General features: G+C 35.8%; 1 long non-coding RNA gene across 1 annotated transcript in view; it reads left to right on the top strand.

Moving 5' to 3' along the window:
• LOC117985829 (uncharacterized) overlaps positions 1-24,358 on the top strand; it is a 127,831-nt gene extending 103,473 nt beyond the window's left edge. The window contains exon 5 of the long non-coding RNA XR_011237261.1: positions 24,290-24,358. This is a non-coding gene — a long non-coding RNA (uncharacterized lncRNA). The remainder of the gene's footprint in view (positions 1-24,289) is intronic.
• The last annotated feature ends 1,251 nt before the right edge of the window (positions 24,359-25,609 follow it).

The following is a 25,609-nucleotide window of genomic DNA, read 5'->3' as shown; positions in this document are numbered from 1 at the left end:
TCTGTGTACCGCAACTGAAACTCTTATCACGTTGCAATAAGGTTTAAAATTGAACAGTGTCGGTATTACGTTCATTTTTCTAGTGTGTCCCAATAACCGTCAAAATAGTATGAATTTTGACGAGTATTGGGTCAAGTAGGGATTTCAAAGTACCAATAGATGTCACATGCGTTAAATCATAAATAATAATAAAATAAACACAGTTTTATAGATTATTTCGTTAGAAAATTAACTTGACTGTTGTATAAAATAATCAGATTTACCAGAGTGGCCAATAGATGTTTCAAAACTTTCTTCGAATACTAGCATGTAGGACTACGATTGAGTGACTAAACCTGGCTAAAAACACAAATTTTGAAAATGCTAACTTTGAATGCGTTTTTCTCCAACGCTATTATAGTTTGGATTAAATGTTGTTTTACTAATTTATGGAAAATACTATCACAAATATGTTGCCATAAAAAGTTTTCATTTAGTTTTTGCTAGAAATTAATAGCTGACCATTTTTTACAATCTGACGGGTATCGGTACACTGACGACTATACCAGCGTTTCCCTTACCTAGTTGCGTATGGAATTGGACTGGGAGTAGGTACTTTTAGGTAGATAGGTATATAATCCATAACAGTATTTGACAATAATACAAAACCGGCCAAGTGCGAATCAGACTCGTGCACGGAGGGTTCCGTACTACAATCGTATTTTATTGACATTTTGTACGATTAATCAAAAATTACTTACTAGATCTCGTTCAAACCAATTTTCGGTGGAAGTTTGCATGGTAATTTATTATTATTTTTAGTTTTATCATTCTCTTATTTTTGAAGTTACAGGGGGGGGGGGGGGGGGGGGGGGGACACACACATTTACCACTTTGGAAGTGTCTCTCGCGCAAACTATTCAGTTTTGATAAAAGTGATATTAGAAACCTCAATATCATTTTTGAAGACCTATCCATAGATATCCCAAACGTACCTATGGGTTTGATGAAAATAAAAATTTTGTGTTTCAATTCTAAGTATGGGGAACCCCCAATTTTTTTTTTTCTATTTTTGTGTAAAAATCTTAATGTGGTTCACAGAAAACATCTACTTACCAAGTTTCAACAGTAATAGCTCTTATAGTTTCGGAAAAAAGTGGCTGTGACATACGGACGGACAGACAGACAGACAGACATGACGAATCTATAAGGGGTTCCGTTTTTTGCCATTTGGCTACGGAATCCTAAAAAGGAAGGCTTTTGCCTATAAAACTTATAATTTAATTTTATAGCTAATAGTAAACTACCGGGTGAAAAATAGTATCTATAAGTAATTTGAAAGGTTACAAGTAGTCGTAATATTACAATAGTCGTTAACACATAACGATGACCTAATGTTCCTGTATGTTTCATGTTTAATGGTGCATAGTTGTATCTCTTTTCAGCAGCCATTGATTGCACATTAAGGAAAGAGACGAACAGAAAGTGTGATTGTGCTTCCTTAAAAAGGCTTCGCTAAGGAAACTGGCTTTCAGCGTGTGCTTCGGGACGGCGTAGGTTAAAACATTTATTTTTATTATTCAGGCGTATTTTTAGCCCAATATTAGTTTATTTATAATATATTATGATAAACATATTTAAATATATTAGAAAAATAATTAAAAACAATTTAGGATATATCGTTGCACATAATGTTACTATAATTAATTTCAATTTTACGATAGCAACGATACAGTTTAACTAATGCAAGGTACAACCTATCACAAGTTAAACTTCATCATGATTTAAGACAATTATTTTAAACAGTCAGTAATTGTCAATTTCGTTACATACCTACATAGTTTGCTGCTTAGTTAAATAATAATAAAGTTAAATTATTTACTTCAAAATGAGCAGTTATAAGTACGGTATACATTCTTTAAAATATCAGATAGAAAATATAAGAAGAGTGTAATTTCCAGGTTGGAACATTTAGAAAATTATTTATACCTTTTCAAATAAAATAACAAATGTGTAGCGCAGTTGCTCTTATTCTTGCAGATATTATATTCCACTAGCATTTTCATTTTAATAACCTACTACCTATTAATAAAAATCTTCCATTAAAAAAATCATAATTATTTATTATTCAAAAAAAATCATCTACGTCCCGCAGCATTCGGTGCGGTTCTAAAGAGCCTCCGAGGATTTTGGATAGATGGCGTTAGACTCCACCCATGACCCAGCAGCAATTTTTTCTCAAGTTCCATCTACCTAATCTAGATTTTTTAAGTACCTATCTATTTTTTTTATTTTTTGAATTTCAAACTCAACACTTTATTTTTGGACAAAAATCTTGTTTCGTTCCATCGAGATTCTGCCTTGAATAAATTTGAATAATGATTTCCGTTCCCAATATGGAAAATAATTAAGCGAATAAAGTATTTGCTAGGAAAAAACTACTCATTCTACTTAATTAAAGTGTCCTATTTTGGGGATTCTAGCGTAGTTTTACGAAACAGAAAAATTTCACGCTTGGTGACGATGATTTATTAACTCTTAGATTAATTCCGCTAAGTACTCATACCATTACCCCGTTTGTATTTATTTGTAGAAAGTACCTATATTTTCACATCTAATACGATAATTTATATTCTCTATGTAATCTGATTAATGTTCGAAGCTAATAAAGAGAACTGTTAAGATATAATGGGAGATGGAGTGACGTGACGATTCAGACATTCTGTGACTTCGGTGTGACATTCATTGCGATATTTTTAGGATTTCGTATCTCCGGTGAATAAAATGAACACTTACCTATAGGAGCATTTCGTTGTCTGTCTGCCAAGGGAATCAAAACCTATACTTAACTACCTTTCGTTGACCTAGAATCATGGAACTAGGCAAGTACCAATGTCTTATTTAACACTGGTAAAAGGAACTGACAACCGTTTTTTTTGTGGTTAGGTACCTACCTACATACATCACAAAAAAGTGTTATTTCTTGTACGAGGTACGGAACCATTCGTGAGTGAGTCCGACTCGCTTTGGACCGATTTTTTCTTCTACCCAGCAGTAGTACCTGCAAGTTTGTGCGGACGTTTCTAGATCCAACGGTATTGCATAACCGGCGGCGACTGGGAGATTTGACGCCATATTTATAGTCACGCACACCTCTACTTTGACGCATGCGCATATCAGCTCTCGTCTTATTTGTTAGTAAACACTAGTTACCTATGTTTGGTCGATAATATTTCAGTCTGGGGAATAATAGGGCTCGACGCGATTTGAAGGCAGAGGTCGGTATTAGGTACGCTCGATGCTTTTAATTAGGTAAGCCGTGTCTGTTTGTAATTAGTATACCTACCTAGATACCTAATTAGGGGATTTATCTAGTTAGATATGTATGCGTGGATGAATATTGATAGAGGTTCTCTATGTTATGTCCAAATAAATAACGATACAGATAAGTAGGGGAGCGAGGGGCTTGTTGTAACAGTTTTCATTAATAAAACTAATATATCTTGAGATTTGTTGATTAAATATCTACTAAATAAAGATGGATGGATACTGTAACTCTTCCTCTACCAAATCAAGTAAAAATAATACCATAACTATTGGTTATTATTTTACAATCAATTATTTTCTAGAAGAAGTGCGGTGTTACAACTTACCTCGTGTCTACCTACCTGCCTACTTACCTACTTAAACCTTAAAAAATGCCGTGGGAACTCTTTCATTTTTCGGAACTAAAAGTTGCCTTTAGCCCTTTGTTCCGGGATGCCAGCTATCTCGGTATCCAATACCCATCAAAATCGGTAAAACTGATGGGCCGTGTAAAGCTGGCACACAGACACACTTTCGCATTTATACCTAATATTATTTCGATAGCACTCGGGGATATGTATTTGTAGGTACCTACGTACCTAGCTATCTATCAGTGAAAGAATTTTCAGAATCGGACCAGTTCCGGAGTTTGCTCCCTAAAAAAATTTAGGTAGGTAGGTATATTGCAGATAGCTTGTAAAGATATATAAGTATAGTACGCAACAAGTCAAGATGGCAATAGGGGTATGAGGCGGAGGAAGCCCCGCACACCCGCACGGCACCCGTGCTATCCAGCACCGGGTTAGTAGATACGGGGGCGTCCCCACCCCGATTGCCATCTCGATCTGTCGAGTACTTACTATACATACCTAATACCTAGGTATACCTACAAATGAAAGAGAAGATTCGCAACGCATTCACAACTGAACGTCAATTCTTTGATCGACATTCTACACGCATAACTACATGCGGATGCGCCACACGTGCGTTTGTGACGTCAAATTTGACATTACATAGCTGTTAAGCCTCAGTCACACGGAGATAATATCCGCTGCGAATACTAGTAGCTATTTTTAGCATTGAAAAACTGCACTGATATTATAGCTTCGTGTGACTGAAGCTTTAAGTTTAACTTCACAAAATGCAATTGGTCTTTAGTTACGATTTCAGTAACATAGGCGAGTCAAGCTCTGGGCCGTTAACCATAGCCGTTAGATTAAACCTATAAAGGTTTAAGATATTCTTAGGATATAGCTACCTATCGCTGATATCTTTAGTAGAACTGTCATATTTTACACATAAGCAAGCAGGTGTCTACTAGGTACAAGGTAACAAATAACCGAAAATTCCCCATCTAGATAGAGGTTATTCAGAGGGGCAACATTCCTTCTTATTAAAATTGTTTTGGGTTAGAAAGACTCGTAGATTTCCCCCCGGGCCACCCGAGTGCGGCGAGGTAGGGTCACTTTAAATTAGAAACAAGAGATAAGTAAAAAGTAGTTCAATATCTCTCTAGGCCTATTTTTTATTATTATATTATCGTCATCATAATCATAACCCATCGCCGAGCACGCGTCTCCTCTGAGTGAGAGTGAGAAGGGTTCTGGCCATAGTCTACCACGCTGGCCATGCTCGGATTGGTAGACTTCATCACACCTTTGTTAACATTATGGAGAACTTTCAGGCATGCAGGTTCCCTCATCATGTTTACCTTCACCGTTAAAGCAAGTGATATTTACTTAATTACTTAAAACGCACATAATTCTGAAAAGTTAAAGGTGCGTGCCCGGCTCGAACCCATGACCTCCAATTAGAAGGCGGACGTCCTAACCACTAGGCTATCACTATCGTATCGTAATAAACTAAGTAGGTACATCCTCTTTAATTTATAACATACTCGCAACTCGCCAGACATACCTACAGAGGGACAGAATGACGACAGGAAGCGACATTAGGATTGAGATTTTTCTTGGGTAAGCACATGATATTATTAGTTAAACTTCGCGTTGTAAATTTCAATATTATTAACTTGGATTAAATAAAAGTGAGGTCAAGCAATACTTAAGTGAAAAAAATATAAAACTTTTGTTGAAATAAGAGTAAAAATTTATTACAAATTATCGCACGTAGGTTATAGTAACTACTTACCTGCAAAACCAAATTTTGTGATAATATCATGCAACTGGTGATCAAATAAAATACACGATGCTGTGTTTAAAACCCTAAAATAAAAAAATAAGAAGAATGGACACCAATTTTAGGTTCTCATTTTACAGTTAGGTCCTTAAAAATTGAAAGTTTCTTTTTTTTATATTTCAAAATAAAATAACTATGGGGTTTTCTCTTTTAGGTGACTAAGTAGTATGTAAACTAGGTATACCTACCTACAGGGTGTAACCAGAACGCTAGCAAAATTGAAGCCAGGTGATAGTAGGTACCTATCTACTGATGATTACTGGTACTAATAAGATACTACATAAAAAGCGTTTTTTTTTAAATCCTGACTTTTATAAAAGTTCACAATAGCAATTAAAACATCGACTGACGCTAAAGGTCAACGAACGTTGCGCAGACAGGTCACTCGGTGTCAATGAAGCGCCGTAGGTGAGATATTGACCTCGAGTTTTGCTCGCTATACATTGCGGGTTAGAAAAATGCTAAATCACTTAAACTACAAGATAAAGCAAATGGTTATTGGCATCGGATTGTGTTTAAGTAGTATACTATAACGCAAATTTTTTACCAGCGTTCTGGTTACACCTTGCGTTAAAATAGGCAACTAGTTAGTAAAGCTGTGGTACTAGGTACTAACTACCTGAAACGGCCAACGATATCTATCAGAAAATCTTTCCTTACGTAGACCGTACCTACCCATACGTTAAGTAGGTATGTACTTACAGGGAATGTATGAAGGTACGTGAGTCAGTCAGTTTATCACCATAATATTATTAATGCTACAGTATTTTTGTTTGTTGATTTTTCCCTCTATTACCCCGCAATGGACCAACGGATCGAGGTTATGTTTTGCATCAATATGGTTATAAAGCCCTGAAAAGTGATATAGGTATACCTACGCAACTTTTTACTTGCAAAATCTCAGTAGGACTTTATACCTATCTCGATTTTCCCACGGGATTTTTACCTAATTTTAAACCTTATCATCAGGTAGTACAACGTAGGCATAAATGAGTCCGTCAGTTTATCCTTTTTCTACCTACCTATATCTACATAATATGATAAAAATATTATTTTCCTTGAATAAACAAAGACATCTCTGTCTCTCACTGTCTGTGTATTGCTAGGTCGAGCAGCGAAGACAAGCATTGGTCTATGACCAAAAGATCTATTTGCTCTCGAGTCTCGATGACATTATTCAATACAAACTACGCATTATCGTTACACGTGGTGGATTAGATAGCAACAGCAAAATGGTTGGCTTAACTGACTGTAACGTTTAATACTGATTGCTTGTGTAATGAGAAAATCGTGCAAGTTATTAATTAGATTACCACACCCGAGATAGCCTTTGTAAATTATTATTATTGATATTAGAATGTATGTACCTACTAGATATTATACCTAATATACTTAGATATGTAAGTACTAGCTGTAAGCCCAGATAAATATTTACCTTATACCTACCTACCGTTCAGATCTTAAAGCTATAATTTGGTATGGCAATCGATTATAATAATTACCTATTATTGTTTTACCCCTAAAACTTTTAAATATATCTATTATAATAATATAATTTTTTGTGTTGTTTCGGATTGACTATGCTGCGTAGGCCCTACTGGCCGCTACAGCGTCACCGGGGGGTTGGCGAGCGCGAAGCTCCGCCTGGGGGTGAGCCCTAGGGCTCGAAGAAATAATTCGAGAGGTCGGGGGGCAACGTCCTCCTAAGGGCGCCTCCTGTGAGGCTCGGACCACGGCTTAGGATGACGTTGGGATGGGTGGAGTTGTTGGACTACTGGTTAGTCCGTACGCCCCCGAGGCCGTGGCGTGAGTCCACGTCCGGGTGACGTTAGAAATCGGGGACCTCGTCTTCGCCGGCGAAGACGCTGTGATGAGCTTGTATTGTGTAGCCCTACAAGATAGGGAGCATTGTCGGTCATGATTTGATCGTCGGGATCGTTAAGGACGTGCTTAGGGCGTCTTTTATCGGGGGGGTCGTTTCGGTCAGGGGTGTATGTCGCTGCCTCAACTATTAGGGTGTTGGGGTGTCTAATGGCTTTCTCAAAATAGTTTTTGGGTGTCATGGATAAAGAGTGTATAGTCCTATATATCTAGGTATGACAGGCTAGGTACTTTATCTATTACCAACTAGAGAACAACGTGCCCCCAAAGTTACTTTTCCATTTCAACTTGGAAAGGTCGTTCCGTCCTCGCTACGAAACTTTGGTTCATTTCTATTTGTTCGCCTTTCTATCAAGGGGGTGAACCTCCCCGGGGAACTTATTACAAAGGCTCCACGTTGCATTCGCGAGGATCTGCATGCGAATATCTGAATTTGCGAACTCCGATATTCGAAAACGAGCGTCTGATCGATGATTGTCGAGATGAGATTTCTAGAAAATAGCTAGGTAGCTACTCCTTGTAGTTAGGCGACAATGGCTTTACAGTTTACACTAGCGTAGGTACTTGAACTTAGTCGACGAACATGTCTAGTCTTAGTATAGTTTTTTAACCTTGTAACTTTAAAGACTGTGTGACTGTGATTAGGCTGTGATTTTATTTATTTATTTATACTTTATTGCACACAACACAAGTAAACATAATAAAACATACAAGAATCTTAATTTAATAGCTGTCGTATGCAAAGGCGGCCTTATCGCTAAAGGTTTTAGGTAAACCTCAAAGTAAAATCATTATCCCTTTTTACTTTTTTTAAACGCCATTTAATATAAGTACCTACACATAGCTCAACGGGCTGCAAAGCCTAAGTGGCAATGGACAGGGCACATAGTTCGTAAAACCGGTAGAAGTTGGGGTCCCAACTCACACCTAGGGGAAACCTCACACTGGAAGACGCAGCGTTGGAAGGCCCCCCACTTGGTGGACGGACGACATCAGACGAATCGCAAGAAGCCACTGGATTTAGGCGGCTTAAGACCTATGTTCAGAAGTCGACGTCTATCGGTTGATGATCATGATGATTTAATAATTCAACTAAGTTATATATAATATGCCCTCGTATGTGGACTTTCATACAATTAATATTCAACCCTTTTTCACCATTAAGAGTGTTTCACCAATAATAAGCGCTAATGTTATAAAATGCGCTATGATATTTTCATGTTTCGAACTCGAACAGTTTAGGCTGTCCATTGATAGATCAGTTAGTCAAGACAAGTCTTTTTATAACTATAGATTACTAGCTTATGCTCGCGGCTTCGTCCGCGTGGACTACGCAAATTTCAAACCCCTATTAGGGGTTAAATTTTCAAAAATCCTTTCTTAGCGAATGCCTACGTCATAATAGCTATCTGCATGCCATAGCTGTGCGTTAATAGATCAGCCAGTCAGGCACCTATTATTTATATTTAGATTTACTTATTTACTAATATGAATCAGAAATATAAATCATTCTTAAAACCACGTGTTTGCTATTTTAAAAGCAGTATTATCTTACGGTTGTTAATATAATTGGATAAAACTATCCTAACAGTTCCTTTATCTTAAAATTACCTTTATTTAAATTCCATTATATATCACAATCTTAATACCAACGAGAAGTTTGCATAATTTAACTTATTAAGTAGATATCTTTAATCTAAATAACCTTTACAAAGCCTCGACATCGGGTTCGATATATCAAATACTTTATTGAAAGCAATAAAAATATCACAAAGTTGAGCTTAAATTGGATTGGGTCAAAACCGGTGGACTGCATGCAGACTTAAATATACCTTCAATATTACGTACATACATAAGTACTTACATACCTACCTATTCGTAAAATAGGTACCTACGAGTAGGTACGTAGGTACACTTCTATTTGATAACATCCGTACGGTACCTACTTCCATACCTACTAGTGCTGATATTATAAACGAATACGAAAGTGTCTCTCTGTCTGCTGTAATTTTTTCAAGCCCCATCCGTTTAACCGATTTAGACATAAGAAATAGCTTGTATCCCGGGTTAGAATATCTAGGTAAATATATAAAAGGAAAAGCTGACTGAATGACTGACTGACTGATCTTTCAATGCACTGCTCAAACTACTGGACTATATTCCGACTACACTCCGAGATTTGTGAACCAATTTGCGTAATTTTTTTTAATCGATAGAAAAACTTTGCGAGTCCCATTAAAAAAAATTGGATTCCAACTCCTGATGCTGTACGAGACCTGACCACCAAAATTGATGGGATTTTGAAACTGTCGGTTATAAATAGATATTGGATGTAGGTACCTTTTTGGACTCAAGGACCCAACTCCTCAGCCCTGATGCTGTAAGGAGTTGCATTCCTAAATCGTGGTTATTCCACGGGATTTTAAAGAATCTTGCATTTTTACGAAACGTACCTACCTAAGTACTGAGTTACCTTGCATCCCGGGGACGGGCTACTACGGAAAGGCTACTTTTTGTCATGGAAAATCAAAAGTTTTCATGGGATTTTTAAAAACCCAAGTCCACGCGAGCGAAGCCGCAGACATTAGCTAGTTTATAAGAAATTTAATGAGTTATAAAGTGCTTTATATCTTTATGAACGTTGGGTCAAGACTGGGCCAGCGCTTATCACTACTAAGTAATCTATTCAGCCAAAATACGCCAATAAATAGGTATACATTGGCCGCACACGTCGTCTAGCCCACGAAGCGCTTTAGAAATTTCTTGTAAAGATAGACGTAGGAAAGGTAAATAAATGTTCACTTTCAGAGAGTAAAGAGGTAGTCTAGTCTAGTACTAGTGGCTACAACTAGCTAATAGAGTTTACCTACTCGAGACAGTACAATATCCTACTAAGGAAACCCTTCTAGTAATTAATGTTAGCCTTTAGTTGCTGGAACTGGTAAACAGGTCTGAGTGGTCGTACCTAATGTACCTATCTACATCAAGTTGTAAGAGGTAGCGGATTTAAAATTACGGATGCTGAGTAATTTATTAACATCATCATAAAAGTCTGTGGACATTCACTGTCGAACACAGCCTATTGGTCATCCGTAAATGAGCGTTATTATACTCATCCTTGGACCTTAGCCTTCCTCATTCAGACACTTCTTGCCACTCTGTAATATTATATCGTCCGTCGGTCCATCGTGTTGGTCTAGGCGACACACACTAGATTTATCTAGAATTTTCCATCTATCAGCTATCGCTCTCACTTGCTAATCGTTTGGACTGCGTCATCTTCTTTTTTTACGGATCTGATCCTTCTAAAAAATTCAACATACCTACCTAACCCTCTCTTTAACTCACCTAGCGTCTCCGTTGTAAATTAGGTCGTTTGTCAAAATCCTTGTTTCAGTACGTACCAGAAATGCAGATTTACAATGCATTAATGTCATCAATATAAATAAATACTAATAAATAATACCCTTTTCTTGGAATATCTATTCAGAACGAGTTTCTCTTTTAAGCATCATCCAAACCTGTGCGACCAAAGCGCGGCGGTCACCTCCGATGGCGCCATGCACAGTACACTACGCAACTACAACATTAACGTAGGGGGTTCGCGTCGTGGACGCTCCCGCATCGCGTCCCGCATCCCACGTTCGTGATTATCTAATCAAAGGTAAATGCGAACGCAAAATAGAAAACCTAGGTGTAACAAGCAAGATTTTATTTTATAAGCACAATTTTAGAGCGCTTTCTTTTGCAAAAATTAATGTTTTAGTAGTAATGGGAAAAAATACACATTTTTAAATTAGGTCATGCCTTCTATACCTGCTTTGTTACGTTACAAAATAATATCACGACAAGATGCAGATATCCAAGCACCTATTACGAAACCGATGGTTTCCAATTTCTTTTTACTTGGACCACCGTGTTGAGCGAGTTTAGATTCACAAGTAAATTCCCTGCACTCGGCTACCGGGCGCGGCGTCTCGGCCATGTTGAAAGACTGTTACATACAAACATAAACACTGTAGAGACCACTCGAGTTTTCAGAAAATAATATCTTCTACCTAAAATATTAGAAGAAACAGACGCTTTAACATAAAACGAGCTTCCGTTGAATTTTCGCGTATGTAGGTAGGTATTTACCTACCGTCTATAGTAGGAGAAATTAAGTTTCTTGAAAAGTCTTAGGTATAGGAAGTAAGTTTAACAAGGTATTTGTAGAGAGCTTAGGAATTTTAAATTATTATGTTAAATTCTGTATTACAAAGGTGGAAACTATATTTTTATGCGAAGTCAAAAGCTACCTGCATCATTATGTACCTACCTATTAGGTACCTAGTATATTAGTACTTCATTACCTATAAATTACCTGGGTAAAGTAAAAGTAAAGTAAAAGTAAAATATGCTTTATTGTACACCAAAACCAAAACAATAGACATATGACAAATATGGCATCAATAGGCGGCCTTATCGCTAAAATAGCGATCTCTTCAAGGCAACCTTAGGGTAGAGGATATTATAAAAATTAAAGAAAGCGGAAGGGGCGTACTAATAGGCTAGTTGACACTTTTTTTAAGTTGGTCTTAAATGGTTAATATTTGTCCTATTAGATCAAAAAAATTAACACTATATTTTTTTGCGCCCTAAAAACCGTAAAACTTTAATTTAAAAATATATTTTTCTTAGACAGGTGAAAACACTGTCGGCCATGTTTGGCCGATAGATTATCTGTGCTCTGACGTCATGCATTTGTAAACAACAGCATAATCTCCCAAAGTTTAATAAACATGACTTCTATACTAGTTTACATGAAAAATATAGTAATTATCGTTATTGTATCATCCGAGAATGTAAAAACGCATCGATAAAGACCACAGGAAAGTTGTGGATTAGAGTGCCCAGTGAAATAAATATACGTAACACGCGAAGACTTGCTTAAAGGGATCCTATATGACTAACGACTGCAACCCAAATTTATTTTTGCAAAGATCACTTTGTAAGTCTTACTTAATAACTTATTCAATTTATAAAGAGAAAACGATATTTTTTTACGTTTACTATGAGTTTTTAGAAATATATAAAAACTAGCTTATGCTCGTGACTTCGCCCGCGTGGACTTTATAAATTTCAAACCCCCATTAACCCACTCAGGGGTAGAATTTCAAAAAATCCTTTCCTAGTGGATACCTTCTCTTTACCTACAAAGAACACACCTACCAAATTTCATGTATCTAGGACCAGCTGTTTAGATGTTTAGGCTGTGCGTTGATATATAAGTTAGTCAGGACTTTAAATTTTATATATATGGATACTACGTTAGTCCCCGCGTGACATAGGGATGACATTTCTTTGTTTACATATTTAATGACGTCACATCATGGCTGACAGCGTTTTCTGCGTTTCAAATAAAAATAAAAACTGTTTTTTTTTAAAATTGGATTTATATATCCATCCTGCGTTTCGTTGTCGATTTCGTTGTCTTAAGCAAAATAATATAATAAATAATCATTTATTGGACGAAATTAGATATGAGTCAAGTAGCCTATTAAATAAAGTAAATATTCATAATATACGTATGTATATATATATATACATAAAAATACAACAGTAAATAAGAGAGGAATAGACGACAAATAAGTGGAATAAAAAGTAAAAATAAATAAATAAACACATGAAATGGAGGATAAATAAAAGAGCTTCAATTTCGTTTTGAAAATTGATAGTGATTGAGACTGTATGATATTTAAGGTAGGTAGGTAGTATCTAGGTAGGTACCTACCTACTAAGATTTCTTGTTTAATTTTTTATTCAAATGACAAAATCAAAGTACCTATAGGTATTTTTATATCACTCCATTTCTGACGTTTCATCCTAGTAAACTAAGGTGGGTAGGATTTTTAGTTTATAGCTACTTGTATAGAAGCTACTTGATTAGGTAAATGTTAAATTTTAATTATGAATACGTTGTCAAGCAAATTAAACAAGAAAAACAAGATGGATATACTACCCTGAGGTATAAGAAGGATATAAACAAAGTAATTATACACCATTATGAAACAATTGCCCAAAACACAACCCGTTAGGGGCATCTGTTCTTGCCAACACCCGGATCACTAACTAATAAGCCTCACTTACTTTTGCTATCCATCTACAGTGATAGAGTTCTTATCTCCAAGAGTTTAAGAATACAGTTGCATAACAAGGAATTATTTAATAGACAATTCATTGGTAGTATCAGAATTGTTCTGTTCTTTAATTTGAGCCTCTTGAAACTGCTATTAGTTGCTGGTCCAGATTAATTCTGTTTCAACTTACATAATGAAATTGGGATTGCGTTGGTAACCTACCATTTATACGTCAATACAGACATTGTTTAGGTAGGTACTTTGTTTATAATACTTTATTCTAATTGAAAATTGTAATTAAATCATCTGTAGTAGGTACCAGCTATATACCCAGTTTATAATCTAGCCAGTTTATAACTAGGTATAGGTATCTCCGTAATTGATTACTTAGTTTATTGGAAGTTACTTACATATTAATGATAATTTATTTACTTTTATGCCATTTATTATTACCTTTAAGCTTAATAAAGTGCAATATACGTCGTGGGTAAATGACATGAAGAGCGTATAGGTCTTAAAACCAATTATTATTATTATGTAAACCGTAAATCTGACTTAATGCAACATGTAGTTATTAAGTTCCGTGAGTCCAGGTAACCTTCCTCTTATTTGACATAAAATAAGGAATTTATTGCCAATTAATTTAGCATAGGTATTTACCCGGGTGTAACATGACACGGTTATTTTTTAAATTGCACTGAGATCATTCCCAGGCAAAATAAGACAGTCTTATCACGGCCTAAGCACGTCTCGGGTACATTAATTCGATGCGTATTATAAAAATTGCGAATTTATGTGGAATTCGACATTATATCGTTACATAAAATGAGTGTTTGTATGTCCATGTGTCAAAGAGGTGGTCCTGAAACGCTCTTAAAAGATTAGCATCGACTAAGTAATTTTTGTTTCACGCTGTGAGCGTTTTAGCTGATTTCGTATTGCAAAAATTCAAGATAATTTCATGAGTTTTATTGTATTTCACTTGATCAGTTTTAATTATTTAAGAAGGAAAAAGTATAATTATAATAATACTAGCTTCTGATGCCCGCGACTTCGTTCGCGTAGAATTAGGTTATTAAAAATCCCATGGGAACGCTTTAATTTTCCGGGATAAAAAGTAGCCTATGTGTCAATCTCTCAACTTCAACAAAGTATAGGTATACCTATCCATGCAAAAAATCGAGTCAATCCATTGCCCCGTTGTGACGTGATTGAAGGACAAACCAACAAACCAATATACCAACAAACAAACACACTTTCGCTGTAATATGGGTAGTGATATGGGTTGTGGTAATATGGGTAGTGATGAACATTGCATTGCCGAAAATAAAACTTTAATTAGGTAGGATTTATTTCCCTTCCCCTAAAGAGTTTCCCTAAATAATTATTCATTAGGTAATTCAGTTCTAATTATTTTATCTAAATTTAGTGACGGTAAGTACCTATAACTACAACAGGTCGAGATGGCAATCGGGCTATGAGGCGGGGAGACGGCCCGCGCACCCACACGTCACCCGCGCTCGCCCGCAATAGCGCTAGAGCTATGCGGGTGTGCGAGGCGTTCCCTTCCCGATTGCTATCTCGACCTGTCGAGTACCTACCTACTATAGGTAGGTAGACCTACTTGCTTACGAAAAAACATCCATTTGTCTACACGAGCTATCTCACATGTTAAAGTCATTCCATACAAAGTACCTACACAGCCATTTTGTTGTTGTATTCATTCCATTAGAGATCGAGTTAAAACATGGTGCCGAGTGCACCGAACCCCATTCCGATATTCGATACAAGTGACCACAATGAATAGATCCTTGAAACTCTCTGTTTATTCCCCTCTAAGCCCAATGATTTTTCAAATAAGGGGAAGAAAGGGAGGTCTTGATATAGTGGCTATTTGCGTGCCCAGCCCTTGAGAGTGGGGACGCAACGGTACCAAGGGCTTGTCGACATTCATCATGCATTTTATGGCGAAGGCTTGAAAGCTCACCGCTTACATGCAAGTTTCCATCAGTATACCTACCTGTTACCATTTTGGTATCATGACTTCTTATTAAAATGAAGCAAAATAATTTATTACGGAAGACAGTCATATCCAGATTACTTTCAGTATTTTTAGCTCAACATTTGGATAGATTAGAAATGTTCTCCTTATGGCCAATTACAAAGTTACCTTTTATATAAATACCCCTTAGCTTTGGAAATATATCGTAGTGGGTCTAGATAATCCATACCTACTACCTAATAAAAATGATTAAATGCGAATGATTATTTTATAGCTTGCATCCCGGGGACGGACATAGGTACAGCTACCTGGCTACTACTCTAGATATTATGTCCAGGAAAAGTAAAAAAGTTTCCACGTGATTTTAAAAAAACCTGAATCCACGCGGATAAAGTCGCAGACATTATGTAGTTGGTATTTAATATTATAATTGTATCTGCCTGTTTTACACCGTCCAATTGATAAAAATTAAGATCCTAACAAACAATCTCCAACAATCAATGAAAAATACTTAGGTAAACATTCACTTGTTGCAACAATTTATTAAACGACATTGTGTTAAATTAACAATATGAATATTAAGTTTTAATTTTAAAACTTTTGGAGTCTTACAACTTTTGACTTCCCTTGATTCTCGTTATATCGCACGCCGGCTAACCGCCTCCGATCTGTGAAATTGGACCATTTATAAACTTCTTCGTAGTCATTTGCCCATCACAGAATTTAGTGTTATCAAACTTCCACACTTAAGGTCCTGATCTCGGGGAACGAAAACTCATCTTTTGCGATATCAAGTCCTATGTACCCAACCCACGAATAGATATTGTTTGAAATCCGAGGTAAAATTGGAAATTGGAAGCTCCATGCACACCTTCCAACGCTGAGTTTATACGAAAGTCTAGAAACATAAGGTAAGTAGGTAGGTATAAGGTATGCTATATTCTTTGGTGGAAAATTTTGAAGGCAAGCTCTAAATCAGCGACAGAAAAATAAGCTAAATCCGTTCATGCATAAGAGTTGAGTATTGAATAAAATCGAAACGTTATATCTCGTTTTTCAAAACGATATCTCACTGATCCGCTATTTTGGTTTGTAAAGAACCCCTGTCCAATTTCGGAACAGTTCTATTTGCATCTTTCTGTCAGGATTAACTAAACATAAGTTACGGGAGACGGAATGTTTACATTTGTATTTGAATTCTTTTCCGCTTCAAGAATATTATGGTAATGGAAATCTCTTCTGCTGCGGTAGGCAAGATAATATGAATCACCGCTCAACAATGAGTCGACTTCGAATATGTATCTTATGTAGATAAGTAGGTATACACCTACTGCCTTCGTATATATATCCCTGTTCTTCACATGTAGTTTTATTATAAGTATGTTTTACGTTATCGACACCCTACAGTCTCTATTTTGGCTCCCGACGTCAATTGAACATCTTTACCGAGGCGGAGTAATCAACGGCTTATTGCAACAAAAGAAAAGGCGACGAGATAATAACACGTGTAATAACAACGAAATGTCGTTCACTGCAACGTGTCACGCCTAGATATGTTACAATTGGCACGTTGGTCGACACGTTCGGCAAATATTGTGCTACAGACTCTGGCAAATACACGGGAAATAGTATACTCTAGTGGAATAGAACAAACGCGAGGGCATTACGTGAAAACAAATTGTGCACGCCGATATGAAATAACGTGTCGTTCGCGCCAATCCTCTTTGTTGTTCGCACTATGTCACGTTCCCGTATTATGGCAAAACACTTTTTTGCGTTGGAAATGCTTCAGATTTAAGTACTACATTTTATTCTGGATTTCGATCTTTGGGTTTCGGTATCGATTTTGTAGATATCTTGTACATATGCAAACGATGAGTCATCATTGTCACTGCTAAGCATGTTTAGGTAGTATTTATACATTTAACCGATACAAACCACACAATTTTTTTAGAAAATATTCTATAAAAATATAACATAAATATAGAGCAATAAAACTATTTAAATTACAACAAAAATTTTATTATTATTAAAACAAATTACAATAAAGCCCTCGCTCAGGCAAAAAAAAAAAAAAAAAAAAAAAAAAAAAAAAAAAAAAAAAAAAAAAAAAAAAAAAAAAAAAAAAAACAAAAATTAACAATTCAAAAAAGAAAATTAATTGACAAGTTAAACCCATTAGATCATTTCATGTTAACGTCTTATAACGGAATGACAAAATTAATAGAAAATATGATTTCAATGTACAAACCACAGCTATTGTAGAGTTGCGGGACCGCCACGTTTACCCCAGCAATAAATCAATGATTGCGTATAAAAGAAAGCATTTAGAATCACGTCGTAGACAAAAAGATACATTATCACAATAAGAACAAACCACCTTCACTATTTCACCTGTAATTTTAAACTGACGCGTACCTCCTAAATGTACAATTGTCGCAATGCGGAAGGGTTTGTCTATTTTTTTGTTTATGCTCTACATTTTTATGATCCCACAAAAAGAGCAAACAAAAAGTAAAACTGCCAGCTATTCAACAATGCACTCTCAATTTCTTTATTAAAATACTACAAAGGGCTGAAACAAATAACGAGGTAAGGTGTTTTTTGATACACCGAAAATATAATAGCGTAACGAACGCAACTTTTGTTAGGATGATTTTTTGAGAGTGTTTTGCGTTGCATATGCCCAATATTCTTAGAATGTGGACCAGTTAAGCAAAAAGTGGAGGTTTTTTGATAGCACACTGTTTTGAACTGGTGTAAAAACAACGATTTGAATCTGTACCTATTGTGGACACTTTCAAACGATTTTAAGTTCAAATTTAATTCAATAGGTAGGTACATGGTTTCCGTTATTGTTTATTACTAGCTGATGTCCGCGAGTTTCGTCTGCGTGGGTTGAGTTTTTCAAAAATCCCGTGGGAACTCTTTTATTTTACCTTGCAAAAAACCACGTTAATCCTTTGCTCCGTTGCGTCGTGATTATAGGACAAACCAACAAACCAATGAACAATGAACCAACAAACCAACAAACTAACATACAAACACACTTTCAAATTTAAGTACAATATACCTACCTACTGATTTGATAATTCAATACTTTAAAAATTAAATTAGATACCTACATAGCAAAAATGCTCATTCTCGTATGTAGGTACCTAAGTAGGTAAGCACTTCATTTCGTTCGTTGTCTAAACACACTAGGAAGGCAGAAATTGATAAATTCGTGAAAATATTTTTGATCAGAAAAACGGTTTTCAGTGCGATATTTAGTGTTTCAGTGTACCTAGGTATAATAGAAAATCTTAAGTAGTAGGTACCTAACTAATGTGGAGTGCTTTCAAAAATAATAAACTAAATTAAAAAGGTAGGTGTGTTGTAGGTATACCTACCTACCTAATTATTAAAGTTTTTTTTTAAACTGAAATTATAAGTAATTGTTTCGTTAAGGCCCTTAGTAATTAATCATTTATTGCACACAGCACACTACATCGAAATCGTTATATTTCGAAGGCACACTACTTGTATATACATTCACGTCAAACATGTACTTAGCTTATACCTACCTATAACCTAAGCCTATATTTAGGCATCTCTACCTAAGCTTATTAGTAGGTACCTGATCTACATAATATTTCTTTTTATTAAGGAAAATAAATTTTATTCTGTATTCAGTTCGTGATTCAACAAATCAACAAGGGTATAACATCCTTGATTAACATTGCCCGCATGTACGAAGTCATGAGAACCCGACGTTTTGCATTTTTTGGTGAGAAATCGGGTGCAGGCACATAAACGAAATCGTGACACTGATACATACTCTGATTGAATGTTTTGTTTTGTACTGATATTGTTACTGATAAGTATATAACGTAAGGTGGATAATAACCGTAATACCTACCTAGCCTACGTAGGTAGGTATACTTAACGGTAGGTAGGCATGCAGATAGCTATTATGACGTAAGCCTCCGCTAAGAAAGAAGTTTTGAAAATTCAACCCCTAAGGGGGTGAAGAAGGGGTTTAAAATTTGTGTAGTCCACGCGGACAAAGTCGCGAGAATAAACTAGTTTGCAATAAGACTAATAATATTTTCTGGCGAGAGAACAGTCGGCACATCGACTCTGCAGCCAGCAGCCGTCATAGCGACGTGTGCCAAGTTGGAAATATGCCAGTACATAAAATAAATTGTAATTAAAATGACGTCAGTAAGGTAGCGTACTTTTTTATTTTATTTCCTAAACAAGCTGACATTTCATTTTGTCTGAAAAATTGAACAAACGCGTGAAATTATACCTAAACCTACATATATAAGTACCTACTTTATATCTTCTTGTGGTATCGTTTTGTATTCGAAGATCTATGAAATATCGACTTAAATAAAAATGTTAGGTATGTAGGTATCTACCTAGCAAACGTATATAAATGGACATCGCATAACTATCACAAGAAGGCGCAAGAGTAGCAAGAACTGCTAATAACCAGAGGTGCTCGCTTCACCTAATTTTTATTTATTTTCCATCAAAAATTATAACAATAGGTACCTATTGGTTTCTTCGTGTTCGTAAGCGCTTCACGGCTTGTCTGAGCACTGCATATTCCTCTATCATTATTTATTAGCTTTAAACGTTTTTTAAATTACATTTTAACGTGTGACATCAACAGCAGATTTAGTCTCATTGGGCACATTGAAGAAATTGATAAGTTCAGTCAAGATTCGTTGCTACCTACGCAATTTTAGTTAGATAGGTAGGTAGGTATATCCAAAATATTGTGCATAATATTATGTAGGTATCTACTGGTTGCACTATAGTTGAAGCAATAGGTACTTACCGTGGAAACTCGATTAACCGGACTAATTTTTGTCGTTAGGGATTCGGATAATCGAAAATCCGGATAATCGAATGTAAGAAGAAAAGCGGGTTTTGTGCATATTACCTATGTAGTTCACTATAATAGTATTTTCAATTTTCAAAGTAGGTAAGATAACTATACCAAGTGGTATATCATATTAAAGGGCTTTGCCTTGTCATTCTAACACAGATTTTTATTTATTTTTATGCATAATAGTTTTTGATTTATCGTACAAAATGACGGAAAAAATACCCGAGTATGGAACCCTCGGTGCGCGAGTCTGACTCGCACTTGGCCGAACAATTTTCGGTTGGTAGTCCGGATAATCGTGAATCCGTATAACCGAGGGCCGGATAATCGAGTTTCTACTGTATTTTATTTTCTCAGCTGTTCATAGTTACAGTGGTGCCACAGCGCTTACCTGGCTAGCAGCCAACCAGCGTTCATCTAATTTTTTTTACAAGTACAACAACATGGTGGTATTAACAACATAGATAGATACCTTGTTACTCTATTTTTGATTTTAAGAGCTTCTTTGTTTTCTGTTGAACTTTCAACAAGCTACTCTTTTTCTTTTAAAATAATCTCGTTAACGGCTCGTTCTGATGTAATAACCGTAAACTCGTACCTACTACTTGCCTAACCTTAATAATGTGTAGATAATGTTCTGCAGCTACTAGATAGATAGATAGTAGGTATCTACCTATATTATGTTATGCGCTCACAGAATTTTATATGCCATTGTTTGATAATCGTCAAAATAGCTCAAAAATTTTAAAAAGTGTAGGTACCTGTATCTACCTAAAGGTATACCTTCGTACAAGTATTATCCTGCAACTGTTCACGTGAATCTCGAAACTTAAAAAATTTAGCGAGAACTTTTTCCTGAAATAAACGTACCTACTATAAGTAGTATTAGATAGGTATAATATACTATATCCTTCACCAGTTAGTACCTAAGCTTTGTACCATACCTATCTGTTTTAGATCGGTTGAGAGGTTCAAACATAAAATAAATAAACAAAAATGCCGGCTACGTTACATACCTAGGTACACATTTTATGCAAGGATGTGTAAATTTTAGCAAATGACTGCCAATCAAAAGTCGTTAACCTTAATTCTGGTAGGTATGCTTTTTCGAATTTCACGTAAAATGCATGGCACTAAAACGCTTTCTTTATATGACTTTTCACTAAGCGTAAACTTACGAACACTTTTAAGACGTGTGGTATGTTCGGTAACATACCTAAGTCTTGATAGCATTGTTTCATGAATATGACATTTACTTTTTATTTATTCTATTTATTTTTTTGTTAAAATATATTTAACATTTAAACTATCGTGAGTGATTTCCATTATAATTATAAACATTCAAGTCCTTTTTCAGAACCCTGAATGGGTTCGAAACTAGTCGGGCTTACGTCGACTGCCCACGTGAGTAGGTATAGCTATGGGAACTTGTATATTAATTAAAGGATAATATTATTACACCCACTTAAAATTCATTAAAATTGTAATGATATAGAATAGAATAGAATAGAATAGAATGTTTTTTTATTCATGTAAACTTTTTAAAAGTGCTTATGAATAGTCAGGTTTAATTTACCACTGGTTCGGAATGCCGTTATATTAAGTACCTACCTACTTTAAAACAAAACTGTTAGTAGGTATGAGAAGGAAAACTTTAAATCGAAATCCTCTAATGGATAGCTAGTTGTAGAACCGAGAGAGCATTTTCTTGGTCAGCTCGCGATCCAAGCATACGAATAGCGTTCATTTCCCGACGTTGAAAGGATGTGCATTTCCTGCAGTTTCCTTTTAGCGTAGCGTTCACAAAAAATCGGTGTAATAAGACGGATACGATAAGAATACCTGTAGCTATTTTTGTACTAACCCATACCTTTCGTCTTAATCAGTTAAGCAGATGGGGCGTGAAAGCGTAACAGACATACAGATACACTTTCGCATTTACCTACCTATTGGTAGGTAGGCATTAGATTAAAAAATATAATCAACTTATGAGCAAAACTAAAACCACATAGCAATAAAACAAAATGTAGGTAATGTTTTACCTTGTACGAAAATACCTACCGCATGTTATTTGCTGTCGTTACCTCGCCACTCAACGCCTGCAATCTCAGCACCCCATCTTAGAAGATAAAAACATGTATCGACTCAGCTAAAAATTCGCCGCAAGAAAAAGAAAACAAGGTAATGAATGCGAAATTTTATAAAGGCGCCATTCGACTCGAAAGTGGGATCACGTCTGCTCCGTCACATAATATTGCAGACTTTATTCGTGCATTCAAACTGTTTTTTGGGGATTCGTAATGCAGAAACGGTGTTAATATTGCATTTTATGTACGAAACGTCCGATCGGTTGATTAAGAATTTAAATACCTGCGGATTTCTCACCAGGTATCATGTGCCTGTTCTGAAGAAATATGCTTTTGTGGGCAGTTATTTATATAGGTAGGTAATGTGTTTTTGGATTAAGTTTCATTTAACTTTATACGACAGCAGGTACCTACCTAAATGGATATAGGTACCTACTTACGTTATTGACTCTCGTGCATGTACCTATCACATAAGTTCCTATTTCAGAGAACTTTATTTGGGTAATACCTAGGTACTGTCAGACTCTTAACAGCTAAAGTTTATTCCAATGTAGGCAATATAAAAAACCCCAAAAGTTTAGCTAAATAAACGAAGAAATATCCTAAGTATAGCATTTGTTGAAAGGTTCGGATTGAGTTTTCCTATAACAATGATAGAGAATATACGTGCCTTCCAATTTTCTTCGTAAATGTAGTACTTCCAATAGGAAATTCCCTATATAGATAGGACCCTTCCAAATATACATAGATATCGTAACCCCAGCAAAAACACAAGATAATAACAAAAATATTTACCGAAGCTCAAAGGGAATAAAAAGATGTCCCTTAATGCGGACCCAGATGTATTCGACCTATTATTTGTTTCCTTACCTTCCAAAGAAATATGAATGCAAATACTACTTTTCCGAACAAAAAGGGCATTTCGCTGGCACGATTTGCTTTGCCTCAATCCAATATGTAAATACCCGAGGGGCCGATGTACCTACGGGAAAGAGGGAGGTAGGTAAGTTCCGTAACATGGGGATGATGATCATCTTTTACCTGTTTATTTTAAGCCATTTCGCGTATGAAAGTTCAAAAAAGTGTGTATTCTACCGAGTTGATAGTGATCCTACTTAATACCTGGAACGTACCTATCACACATAAATCTAAAATCTAGAATGTTGGTAAGCATTTTAAAAAGCGAATTAGAAACGGAAAGTTACGGCGTATCAAATGAGACATGAGTCAGTCCAGCGTACGTTACAGTCTCATATTAACCACGTCACAGATTACGCCACGATCGTAAAATTCGTCCGTCCATTGAGCAAAACAATAAAACACGATTTGGATCAAACGGTGTCACTAGCCCGGCAAGTTCAAGTGCGCTATTAAGTTGCACAACGGGCAATAAACGGTTGAAATAAAAACGTAAATATTCACTCGTCGTAAAGGCGGTAACATTTATAATAATAGCGTGTGCACACAGTTTTATACGAGATGGTTATTTTTATAGGCATTGGCTCGTAAAAGCAGTAGACTAGAGGCAGACGGGTTTTACGGTGTGAGGCATCGGTGACGGATCGCCCAGGTGATGAGATGTGGTTACGACGTCGGATTGAAACGTAGTGCAGCGCACAATACAAGGACATCGGGTGTGCTCCCAGTGTGACCGAGACGCACCAAACCTTGCATATCTAAACACCATCACGTCTATAGGTATGCCGTATGTCGGACACGTTCAAAGTTCCCATTTACGTAATTTAAATCTTAGCGAGTACTCGTGCAGGTGAATATGTTTTATTTATACAGCATAGGTAAGCAAGTTTTCGACTTACTTTATTTGTGTTTGTTACAGATTCAAGGATTTTGGATGACCAGGGCAGCATGTTTAAAAGGTAATTAATTTATAAGAAACCTTCGAATACACCTTAGGCAGATGTCCTAATTACATAATGCCTATATATTTAGTAGGTAAAGGTAACTACCTAATTTGAAAAGAATTATTGAAAATTACTTTTGAATGTTAATCTATGAATAGAAGTTGATTAAATTTATGTTATGGATGTAAATTTTTATGGATATTTTAATTAAGTGGCTTTGGGTTTACTTCCAAAACACCTACCTACTTATTACCTACCTACTAAGTTATACTATACTACTATACTAAGTTATTTAAACTGAAATTACCTGCCTGTTGTAATAATAATGTTAACTAAGTGGGTTACAAAACTAATAATAAAGTGTCAGTTCCCATCAAGTGCTCGTTTGATCCACAACATGGTGGCAGCGGTGGGATCAATCAATCACATTTGAATCTTGATGTAGAGGCGCTACGATTAACAAAAAATAAATTGGCATTCAACTCATAGCCCAGCCGAAACTTTCTTTAGATGAATATCAGATACTATCGAAAATTTCAGAACTCAATGAATAGGAATATGGGTAAGATACCTAGGTACCAGGTCGGTACCAAGGTAGGTAGGTACTTGTGGATATCATAAATAGGTAGGCAAAATGGGAAAGATTATCTTTTTTTGGAAAATTTACTTAAAATTCAAAAGAAAACCTAGACAATTACTGCGAAGTGTCATTACTCACAGGCCCTCAAGGGTCGTTCGCCTGCGGCTTCTGTCCCTTATTATATTTTCGCTGACATCTGTTCCATGCTACAGACAAGAAGCTAAATTTGCCATCTTAAACTCGAGATATTTCTTTATTTTTCTCGCATTATTCAATAAAATCCATTGCATTGTCACTTATAATCAGATGTAATCACAGCCAAGCACTCGTTTGTTGTCGAAAAAAAATTTGTAACAAGCACTTCTCCTATTTATGATCGTTTTGAAATAATACCTATAATTATTTTAACACTACCTACAAACTGTTCTAATAAGTTCTAGGTACCATCATTGAAAGCTATAAATGAAATTTTTAAAAGATACCTATTGTCTAGATCTGTAGAAAAAAAGTCTTGAATGTAAGTTTTCAATTAGGTAAATTATCTCATGACTGACTAACACAAATTGCAATACTTATCAAGTTTGCTTCTTAATAAAGATGCATGATAACTCTAACAGGCATTAAAACAATGATTATTTTGTAATAAAATAATAATAACAATCAGACTGTACCTACCTACTATATATTAGTATCTAACTAATCTATTAGAACCTAT

This window comes from Maniola hyperantus, chromosome 10, assembly GCF_902806685.2.
Source record: "Maniola hyperantus chromosome 10, iAphHyp1.2, whole genome shotgun sequence".
In the NCBI taxonomy this organism is placed as follows: Eukaryota; Metazoa; Arthropoda; class Insecta; order Lepidoptera; family Nymphalidae; genus Maniola; species Maniola hyperantus.
The sequence above is the reverse complement of the archived record's forward strand: the minus strand, read 5'-3'. Positions and strand labels throughout refer to the sequence as shown.